Source organism: Haliotis rufescens, unplaced genomic scaffold (genome assembly GCF_023055435.1).
Source record: "Haliotis rufescens isolate VD_foot unplaced genomic scaffold, xgHalRufe1.0.p SCAF_9, whole genome shotgun sequence".
Taxonomy (NCBI): Eukaryota; Metazoa; Mollusca; class Gastropoda; order Lepetellida; family Haliotidae; genus Haliotis; species Haliotis rufescens.
Window position 1 is genome coordinate 39,560,964 of NW_025964383.1, and position 10,571 is coordinate 39,571,534.

At 40.5% G+C, this 10,571-nt stretch overlaps 1 protein-coding gene across 1 annotated transcript in view; it reads left to right on the top strand.

Moving 5' to 3' along the window:
• LOC124139572 (inositol 1,4,5-trisphosphate receptor type 3-like) overlaps positions 1–10,571 on the top strand; it is a 186,154-nt gene that overhangs the window by 23,605 nt on the left and 151,978 nt on the right. The gene's annotated exons all lie outside the window — the stretch shown is intronic.

A 10,571-nucleotide genomic window follows, 5' to 3' on the forward strand; every position in this document is an offset into this window, starting at 1 on the left:
CTTGGTAAGTAATGTGATGGTCCTAGTGCTTAGTAAGTAATGTGATGGTCCTAGTGCTTAGTAAGTAATGTGATGGTCCTAGTGCTTGGTAAGTAATGTGATGGTCCTAGTGCTTGGTAAGTAATGTGATGATCCTAGTGCTCAGTAAGTAATGTGATGGTCCTAGTGCTTGGTAAGTAATGTGATGGTCCTAGTGCTTAGTAAGTAATGTGATGATCCTAGTGCTTGGTAAGTAATGTGATGGTCCTAGTGCTTGGTAAGTAATGTGATGGTCCTAGTGCTTGGTAAGTAATGTGATGGTCCTAGTGCTTAGTAAGTAATGTGATGGTCCTAGTGCTTAGTAAGTAATGTGATGGTCCTAGTGCTTGGTAAGTAATGTGATGGTCCTAGTGCTTGGTAAGTAATGTGATGATCCTAGTGCTCAGTAAGTAATGTGATGGTCCTAGTGCTTGGTAAGTAATGTGATGGTCCTAGTGCTTAGTAAGTAATGTGATGATCCTTGTGCTTAGTAAGTAATGTGATGGTCCTAGTGCTTGGTAAGTAATGTGATGATCCAAGTGCTCAGTAAGTAATGTCCCGTATCCAAATACACTACTCTGATTTCCAGCGAATCACACTTGTTCTTTGGAAATTGGTCAAGATGGCCACCACACCCACCCACCATTTGGCAACTCTACAATGGTCCTATAGCTTGATATGTTGTTTAGTTCTTCTGTCCTCAAATTCTTGATTTTATCATAAAAAACACCATCCACCTTATTTGTTGCGGTGTCTTCGCGACCGATCAGTACCCTTGTTCCATTCCTCAAATGACTTCAGTAAGATAACCTCTTTCACTGTAAAATTGTTTCTTTAAACCGTGTTTACAATATACACTCACAACTCAATAATCACTGCAATATTTACGACAGCCGACCAAATTTCGAAACATCTATCACAGCTCCCACAATACCTCGTTATCTTCATCTGGCACAAGAGGATGTTGACCTCTGAAGCAATAAGTCTTGTTACCTGTGTGCGGTATTGTCTCTATATGTTGATCTTCTCCGTTGTTGTAAGAAACGTTTGGCACGTATTGAGAAGATGCGCTCGTATGTGTAATTAATAAACAGCAAACATTAGGATTGTGTTAAAAAATGTTATTTTCTTTAGCCAGAGGCGTTTAAGATCGATATTCTTATGACACATGGATATATGTGGAACTTATTGAGAAACATTGCCTCAGGCTTGACAGCTCAACCCTAAAAAATCATCTATCAGTATGCCTTTCGCAATTTAAGTAGCTTTCTGGGTCAACAAACAATCCGACAAAAAGGTTTTTAAGTTATTACTTTAAATCGAATTATTCAAGCAGTTGCATGTTTCAAGTAAACGTCTATCGATGATGTAGACTTGATACAAGTATTGGGCCGGCTAATGACAGTGTTGTTCTCAGGAGCGTCTCGTGTGCCCATTAACGATCGGGGCGTTATCTAGACCACTTTTTGTTCTCCGAATCGCGGTGAGGTTGAAAAATGAAAAAAAGGCACAAAGATTTTTTTAAAACTGATTCCTTAAATGCATCGTCAACAGGATGAATACAGAAACGAAATGAATTAATGCTTTCAACGTTTATTGGATTCAACAGAATTTTTTTTTTTTTCGACTTTGGAGGTTTCGTCATTCTGAAATGTTTTAAAAGACCACGTTGAAAGCAAAAAAAAGTAATTATTTTATTTTACATTTATATAGTTGTGGGTGTCTTATCCTCTAATTAAGTACCCACAAAAACACTTCCTTAAACCAAGTACTAATTCCGACGATCAAAAACCTAGAGGATTTTCTGAATTTTCAAGTTGTGCAATTAACTCACGTTTGTCATGAATATTTACATCGTATCTGACAAGATTAAATTAGGTTGACAATGTGGGCGAACATAGTTAACATACCCTGTAACCAGAAAGTGGCAAGGAAACACGCTGTCCTCTCACAGTGATGCAGTGGCCGTGTACAGCTACCAGCAGCACAATCGATAGTTTCTCTATTTCTATACGTGATTTGGAAGTATAAGACAATGCTAGAGGTACACCGGGGATTCAACAACAAAATCAATGTTGTAATTGGTGGCCTGTTAGACTCGCCTCTGTAAGGTTGGGATTTTGTATACAAACGTAATCGTTCACTGGACAGCTCCTTTGAAATACAAAATGGGAGTCTCGGAGCGCTGACAAAATATTAAGACTTAAAACAACCCCCAAACAACACACTACCATACAGGTAGCCACATGAAGCGAACTCCAATCATTCCACTTACCTATAATAATTATTCTGAGTAGACACGGAACGTAGAAACCTTGGTAAGCGAACAGCCCGATTCGATTCTATCCTCTACAAGCCTGCCCTAATACAGGCAAATGTGTTTTAAAATACATCATCGTCCTGTATTAGTGTGCATATTTTATCTTTTATGTCCGTTTTGTTCGTTTTTCATTTTGCTGTAATGTTATTGTAACTTGTAAACTAATAATCATGGGATTTAGGACAAACCACATAATTCGAGCTCCATTGTGTTATGATAAATACCTTTTTCAACCTGATTCGAATGTTACGACGATGAAATGAACATCCAACCAAACAGCTCTCATGAGCGAGAGAAATCCTGTGCTACGTTTGTGATAGGCCAGATGGAGATAGTGACGTCATTTCCGACAGAAGCAATGATGTTGATCAGAATAGAATGTTAAATTCTGTTTTGTTTGTTTGTTCTTTTACGCATCTCTCAGCAATATTCCATCTATATGACTGCGGTCTGTATATAATTAAGTCTGGACAAGACAATCCAGTGATTGCCATCATGAGCATGGATCTACGCAGTTGGTTAGATTCTATAAAACAATCGATGTTGAGAAAAAACGTCACGTCTCTGCTGTCTTCACAATCGGAATACGATCGTAGGTTTACAAGAATTTGGCATAAACACCAAATATCTATTTTAGAACTGATGCAATATTGTGCAATGCCCATGTGGAGCATATTGATTGTGCACCAAAGACTGGCGCAATTCCAAGTCAGCAGGTTTGGGGGCAAGTTCCTCTTCTTTGAAGACCGACATTAACAGAGACTGACGTAATCTGCAAGGTTTGAAAACACTCATTAGTATTCTGTCTTTTTAATTCTATAAATGAGTCGGAATTTGCAATCTTCCATGTTCAGTTGGGTGTGATCTCAGAGGTTGGAATATTCATGAGGAAATAGATTTTTGTGTAATTCTCACCTCCATCAACATGTTTTAAGGTGTGATGGTTCTTTACGTGGCGCAGGTTGGTGTGCACCTCGTATTGTCATGGGAGGGAATTGTCTGAGTTAGGTGGTCCGGGGAATCGATAAGACTCGACGTGGTAGGGACACGCTGACCGGTAGACAGTGGTCAGATGTCCACTACGGAGGCCCTAAGGCGCTGACCGGTAGTCGCAACGCCATCTGTTTGTCAGTGGGCGGGCGGGTGAGAACAAGAGGACGTTCATTAAAGACCAGACTAACACAGAGGTGACCTTGTAAGTTATTGATCAAGGTGCCGAGCTCTACGACTGTCGTAAGTCTATGTTAAGGTATGGGAGTTACGATGACCTTAGCGCCAAGATCGCCTTGTACCAGGGCACCAAGGTACAAAGAGGCCCCTCCACCCCCATCCCCATCCCCAACACACACACACACACACACACACACACACACACACACACACACACACACACACACACACACACACACACACACACACACACACACACTCACACACACAGGCAGACAACCACACGCTCTCTCTCTCTCACACACACACTCACACGGATTGTTTGGCACCAAGTTGAAGAAATAGAGAACTAATAACTTAATTATTCAGGTGAAGCAACTACGGTAAACTACGGTTATAACGAACTCAAAGGGACCACTTATTGTAGTTCATTATAAACGTAGTTCGTTATAAGCATATATACAGCATACCAACAGCAAATAGTCGGGACTAAAAAGTAAGTTCGTTATATCCGTCAGTTCGTTATAAGCGTGTTCGTTAGAAAAGTAGTTTACTGTATTGAGATTTTATGAAACATGAGTACGATTCCTTATTTATGACAAATATTCAATCCCAACATATGATCCAAATGGAGCACATGGCCTTGAATATAGGCAAATATTGCAAAATGCTCTGTACTTAATGGTCAAACACTTCAATCTTGGTAAACACAACAACCAAAGATGTATTTCGGTGGAAAATCTTTCAAATCGAAAGCGTCTTGACAAAACCTGTTACTCAATGATATCATGTCTCGTCCTGACATAATGACGCCATCTATAAACAATTTTATAAGCATGTTTTTATTTCATCTACGATTATTATTATTATTGTTATTGTTGTTGTTGTCTTCACAGCCAGGACGACCGTAAGTCTCATTTTTAACAGTGACACACGACAGTCGTAGCGCAATGGTCGCTTTGTCAAACGGGGCTCCGGTTTGTAGTAAAAAGGGTTTCTATTTCATGACATGTTCAGGAGTTAAGTTTCGTTGCCAGAAAAATCCCACTTAACGTGATTCTTATTTTGCCCTGACACTGGGCAGTTGTTCTCCATGTGGTATAAAGTTGTTTCATGTGTGGCAATGGAGCATTGAGTAATATGTAGCTTGCTTTCGGCACCTTAAAAGGTTAACTTAATAAAACCCTGCTGTCGTATACATTTCCCCCTCAATATTATTGCTGTTTCACGAGGAACCAAACCAGGGTTATAAAACTTTATGTCATCACAGCAGGAAATAGTCACGGATTAACATATTCTATTAATTTGTTTTGACAACATACGGTAGCAACATCCGTGTACCCCGCTCCCTTTATGGGGCTACTTTCAATATAGGAGTGTACATGGAGTATTACGCAACCCGTGGAATTTTGCTTTCCGTCATATTGATATTTACATAACATAATTATGTGTATAGCCAAACAATATCTTTTGAATTTGAAGTTTTCACTTTTTCAAAAGTATACAAATAAGTGAATTGACAGTGAATTTTCGTACGAAAAGATCGTTTTCTCAAATGTGGAGGTAACTTTATAGTGTAAGGCGCAACCATTCACCGCGCAGAGTTGCCACCCTCAGCAGCGCCAGGATCCGCTAATTGTGGATCGACCTTATTAAGATCCTTGGTCTGTCAGCACCATATCCATGGATGTGGGTATCACAAAAAGGGATAAACATTCACGATCTGCATCACTTTGAGCGATCATCATCATCATCATCATCATCATCATCATCATCATCAACAAGAAGGGGCGGTCGGGTAGCCTGGTGGTTAATGCGTTCGCTCGTCACGCCGAAGACCCGGGTTCGATTCCCGACATGGGTACAATGTGTGAAGCCCATTTCTGGTGTCCCCCGCCGTGATATTGCTGGAATATTGCTAAAAGCGGCGTAAAACATTACTCACTCACTCATTCACTCACTCATCATCAACAACTCTCTCTTGGTTATTGTAACAACAGTGTAGTTCTGTTTGCCCCCTGTGCAGTCCTCAATACCTCACGCTTGCCATTAGAGCGACTTCAATGGGGATCGGTTGGCCAGGCGGCGGGGTGTATCATTCTATCGACCACTGGTTGGCCTGGTCCAGATTATTTAAAGGCCGACATAACATAGCTGGAATATTGACGACTGGAATGAAACACCCAAGAAAACAAATGGAAAATCCTTTTGCCATATTGTTCAAAATTGAAATTCAGATTTTATTGACAAATCTGTAAAGTCCAAATTTACTACCCGGGTACTCGCCCCCCTTTTACCCGCCCCCCTTTTACCCGCCCCCCTTTTACCCGCCCCCCTTTTACCCGCCCCCCTTTTACCCGCCCCCCTTTTACCCGCCCCCCTTTTACCCGCCCCTACCTGGGTACCCACTGTAGGTCTCAGGAGATGTCTCAAAATGTCCGATTGGGGACATTTTTGGCATAGCCCTGCCTAAAACGTATTTAGATACACGTATTAAACAATCTGGCCATCCATACACAGAAGCTGAATTAAGTTATATCTTTATTCAACCATATGAAAAATCAGAACGAATGGGTGCATAGTCAGAGTGAGTGAGTGAGTGAGTGAGTATGGTTTTACGCCGCTTTTAGCAATATTCCAGCAATATCACGGCGGGGGACACCAGAAATGGACTTCACACATTGTACCCATGTCGGGATTCGAACCCGGGTCTTCGGCGTGACGAGCGAACGCTTTAACCACTAGGCTACCCGACCGCCCGGTGTATAGTCAGAAAAAAATGTGAACATTAGTGACTTTTAGTTCAACCATAGAGCTCGAGATAATTTGTGTCATTAAACAATAGATCACGTGACTAACCACGGGTCCGGGTAGTCCTGTGGGGACCCGGGTCCTACTCAGTACCCACCAGACCCGGGTACCCGTGTTACCCGTCCCAGCCCTAATATCCATACCTCTGTCGCTCTATCTGTTTTCAAACCCATATAGGTGTACCGTCAGTTATACCGGGTTCAAAGGAAACCTAATTCTGCTCACGAGATAACTGCTTATACTCAGACAACTAACTTCTCCAGCACATGCTGTCTATGAATACGGGGCTTTCAGTTTGCTTCTAATATACGTCGACAATGCCATAAGCACTTTTCTTCACAGTGCCTGCCAACACTTGTTAAAGGAAATGGCTTCACGAATGACAACAGACCATATACACACTGACTGTCGACCTGAGCCTATTACCGCCACTCGTCAGAGAGCTGAAATAGCCTGTTGTTGACTGTTCTGTCTGTCAACACTACAATAAACACTGTTCAGGTCGATTCTCAAAGGTCATGCATTTATATGTCAACAGAGTAATTCCATGCCCTGGAGAAAGGGCGACTTCTAGGAGTGAGTGAGTATGGTTTTACGCCGCGTTTAGCAATGTTCTAGCAATATCACGACAGACGACACCAGAAATGATCTTCTAGGAAACGCATTGTCGTGAAGAAAAAAAGGTTCCCCTCAAATAAGAGAAAATATCTAGTACAGGGTACGGTTGTACAAAGCGATCTTAGCGCTAAGGTGATCGTAACTCACGTACCTTACCATAGACTTAAGACAGTCGTAGCGCTAAGGTTGTTTTGATCAACGGCACCCAGGGAAACAATGAAACAGCATTTCAAGCATTTTTTTTAAATGTTTACTTTTTAAATGCTGTAAAAATACCCAATAATCCATTGGAGTCAAAATGTATCGAAAAACCCCATAATCTATCAATACACAATTTGAATGATAACATGTGAGTAAATACTGAATGGCTTCTACAATTATGTGGAGCCCTGACGGTCTCTGTGATGTTGTCAACGTGATCCCGGCGACGTACTGCCATAAACGGATCACCGGTCTTGGTCAAATGCAGTTTGAAGCATCTGTTTCTTTAGTCCTCGGGGAGTCAGCTGTGACGTTGTGGTATGGTTTCCGCCATTAGATGAATGGGGTTATTTAGTACGTTAATTCTTTCTTGTGTCAAGGACTCGGTTATTGGGTGTGTGCTGATCTTGAAAATTTCATTACAATGATGAAATTGTTGTGTATTTGTTTTGTTTGTAGTAACAGTGAACTTGTCTTCTTGCAACATGCTTTTTTTCTTTGTTATTTAACGCCGCACTCAGCAATATTCCAGCTATATGACGGCGGTCTGTAAATAATCGAGTCTTGACCAGACAATCCAGTGAATGGCATCATGAGCATCGTTCCACGCAGTTGGGATACGATGACATGCATCAACATAGTCAGCGAGCCTGACCGTCCGATCCCGTTAGTCGTCTCTTCCGACAAACATAGTCACCTTTTACGGCAAGCATGGGTTGCTGAAGACCTATTCTACCCCGGATTTTCATGGGTCTTGCAACAGGCTGTAACAGTGTTTTCTTGAAGCATGTTTTGTCGATGATAACATTAACAAAGAAAACAAAACAAACCATAAATAGTAAGAAATTAACCTTGTTTTTGTAGCCTTCGAAATTCACGCTAGTCCTTCAGCCCGAGACGACTAAATAGTGCTGAGGACAAGGCAAATCTAATGACGGTAGTTTTTATGACTAGTAACGTTTGATGGCTAGAACACTAGAACGGTCCTCTGCAGTGTGACTTTGCTATAAGTCTGTCAACTGAACGAGCTACAAAATGTATTAGTGACGTTAGTTATAAAATAGTCCTTAGAGTTCGTCTTACAAACCAAATTGCTAAGGCTGGTTTTTTTACTCATGAAAAAACGGTAACGGAAAACTATGGATTGAGATTATTAGTCGAGTGTGTTCCGTGTGGTAAATATCATATTATATTTTTTCAATGTAAAGTTCACACGATATATCGCGTTTCCATGTTCACGTCCATACGTTTTTTCACGTGACTGTATTCTGGAAGTGACGTAACCACTGACGGACTTCTTCCACATTACTAGGGAACCAGATCATCTAGATCGCTTAATCTTGACCTAAGCGTTTCAGCATACATTGAAAAACGTCAGAGAATTTGATCGTTCACGAATATCCTCGATCCGACCAATCCTGATGAACAAAACTAAGAAATTCACATCACTATGGTAGTATCGACTCGACCAGTGTCTAGACCGACAATCTTTGCAATCACCTTTCAATGGTGAGTAACACATGTATCCGCCACAGCACATTACCAACTTCAGAAATATCTCCCGACGCGTTTATCGTGTGGGCCATTTTGACGTCTTGTACTTAATGTCAATGTAAAAGTATTACACCGCACTGTAATTGTGACTGACTTACTGAGGTAGTTCTTGGCGAATCTTTCTCATCTAAGGATAAAATTAACTGGTCAATTTGTTGTTAAGAAACTACAAAAGATGTTCCCGAAGAGCAAGTCGAGCAAACATGCGCTCATGTCAGATTGAAGGCCAAACTTTGTATGATCAAACAGTTTGGTCAGAACTCCGTGAAGATTGACATTTCAATGAACTCACACAAAGTGAAAGTCAATTCTCAATTAACATTTTTATTATGCGATCCTAATATTTGATATTACCGATACACAAACACGCGAGGGAAAGAATGTCTTTATCACATTGTCATTCTTCAAATATGGATGTTTAAGACATAACATCAATTAAATAGCTTTAGAAACCAACTATGTCTAAACAACGAGTTAACCGCCCAATGTATCATATAGCGCCTACTGTTCTCAAGAAACAGTTACGAAACATGTCATTAGATGATCTATTTCAGTTTCCAGATTTCATTATGAGTAAACGACATTGTGAAGAAGCAAATGTGTTTCGTCAGAGCATTAATACATTACACGATGATACAAAAGACTATTTTATGGTGAAATATATTGTATACCTTTCCAGGTGCGTATATGGTAAATGGGAACTGAAAACAAAACTAAGAAATTATTTATCAAGTCTGTTCTAAAAACCATACCTCTCCCACGTTAAGCTTTGTAATTATCTTCCCTTTCAACCAGGTTGGCGGGGAGTGAAGACGGGCTTGAATCGTGTGATACTTGGTTCAACTTGGTAAAAGTTCATTTTATTCCATTTAAAACATGACCTCAGAAACGACCTAGATCTATAGTCATTGTTCATATCGTCTCTTGATGCTTTCGGCATTTGAAATTTTCTAATTTTATTAATTTAGATTTAAAATAAATACAGTTCAAATACTATTGATAGGAAAATGGAGATATTTTCCGGAGCCCGACTCAAACCACATTATGTATGCTCAATTATTTTGCGTTTTGTGAATTTTGTTATTTTTTTCACTTTCTGCCAAGGTTACCATTTTCATCAACATGCTAGATCCTATACGTAATTCTATACTCCCAGCCAGTAAAAATATAACGAGCGTTCCTTTTTTTCAACAGCATTCGTTGATGATTAATGCACGTTTGGCTTTGTCAACAATACAAATGTTAACAGCAGCTCAGGGACAACTGTATTACGAGTGTTTTAATTGCTTGTTTCAATTGTCGGAAAGCTTTAAAAATAGTTTGTATTTATCAAATTAAAAGTCCAAATATCAAACGTATGTGGCATTACAGTATGTCTCACGTGGACACTGTGAAGTAAACATCCACCCCTCTCTTTAAATGTCACCATTACACAAATGTCATGTTATTTATGATGGTGAGTATATATGACGCCCAGCTTTGTCGTGCTCCAAGCTGTGTAACCTTCGTGAAAATGTGAAAGCTACAATACTCCAATTTTTTTCACAATGTTTGTAATTTGAGACTTTTGGTTCATTCGACTGTTATGTTGTTCTTATAAGTGTTTCACGGCCGACACGACCCCGTGGGGATTCCAGGTTAGAATACGTCCCCAGCAACCTATGCTGGTCGCAAGAGACCACAATTGGTCGGGTGGTCATGCTTCATAGACATTTTTACTTAAAGAGTGAGTGTGTGAAATAAATCAGCTTTATAACTGCTGGTTGCACTAAAAACTTGAGGGGGCACGGGTGGCCCAGTCGTCTAAGGCGCCGCGATTCGCTGTGCAGAGTTGCGTCCCTTGGGCATGCCAGAAACCTATGATTGTGGGTTCGAATCC